The sequence below is a fragment of the Pteropus vampyrus genome, unplaced genomic scaffold (genome assembly GCF_000151845.1).
Source record: "Pteropus vampyrus isolate Shadow unplaced genomic scaffold, Pvam_2.0 Scaffold190, whole genome shotgun sequence".
Taxonomy (NCBI): domain Eukaryota; kingdom Metazoa; phylum Chordata; class Mammalia; order Chiroptera; family Pteropodidae; genus Pteropus; species Pteropus vampyrus.
The window spans coordinates 239,496-240,460 of NW_011888971.1; positions in this window are offsets into that span (position 1 = coordinate 239,496).

Here is a 965-nt window from a genome sequence, read left to right on the forward strand (position 1 = left end):
CTGTTGGGACACTTCCCAGAGAAATGGAGGGAGGACTGAGGTGTAGTGGCAGTGGAGTCAGTGAGAATTAGATTCGTGAATTAAAGAGGATTTGGTCAAAGTTGGTTTCTTAAGCACTGGTGCAATGTTTCTGTTTTTCTAGAGATGCTAAGAACATGGCCAAGGATGTAAATGATGCCCTTGTGGAAATAATAAGCCAAGAGGCTGGAGTTAATAAACTAGAAGCGATGAAAACGTTGGCTACTTTAAAAGAAGAAAAGCGCTATCTTCAGGATATCTGGTCATAAAATTAGAAAATAAAGAGAATTAATTGTTTTTTTGCCCAAGCCACCCCTCCCTGAGCCGCCCGTCGCTGCAGGCCCTGAGCGGGGAGCAGCCCTCACTCCTGCGCCAGCCCCTCCAGAGGCCGCCTCTGCGTGCTGGGGACCTCACCGAGACCGCAGCCAGCTCATGGGAGTCTGTCCGTGTGGAGGCTTCTCGATACTGGGCTGGGCGCTAGTTAACCCAGGCAGAGTGAGACCTTGTGAACTCATGTTGCCAGTTTTTAATAATGTAAAAAAATTATTCTTATATGAAATATACCCTAAAGAATATTCATATTTATGTATTAAAATTACACATGTATAGCATATCTGTTTATGTAACTTTATCAAATGATTAATTATTACCAAAACTATTTTTCTGATAAAAAATATTTTAAGGTAATGCTTACAGGGATTATTTTTTATGATGGTAGAAATGTGAAATATATTTTGAAATTCATTTGGGCATATGATTTACTTATCACAGTTGCGTTTAGCATCACAGTTCCGGGATTTAGGGGAATTTGCGTCCACTGCTCAGCTGCGAACAAGCACAGGTTTTAGTGCAGCTCCATGGCTTTCTTCTCTCCCCTGCTCCCCGCCCCGCCCCCCAGTCTTTTCATTTCTCCTTTCGGCATATTTTTTAGTATTTCTATATAGTTT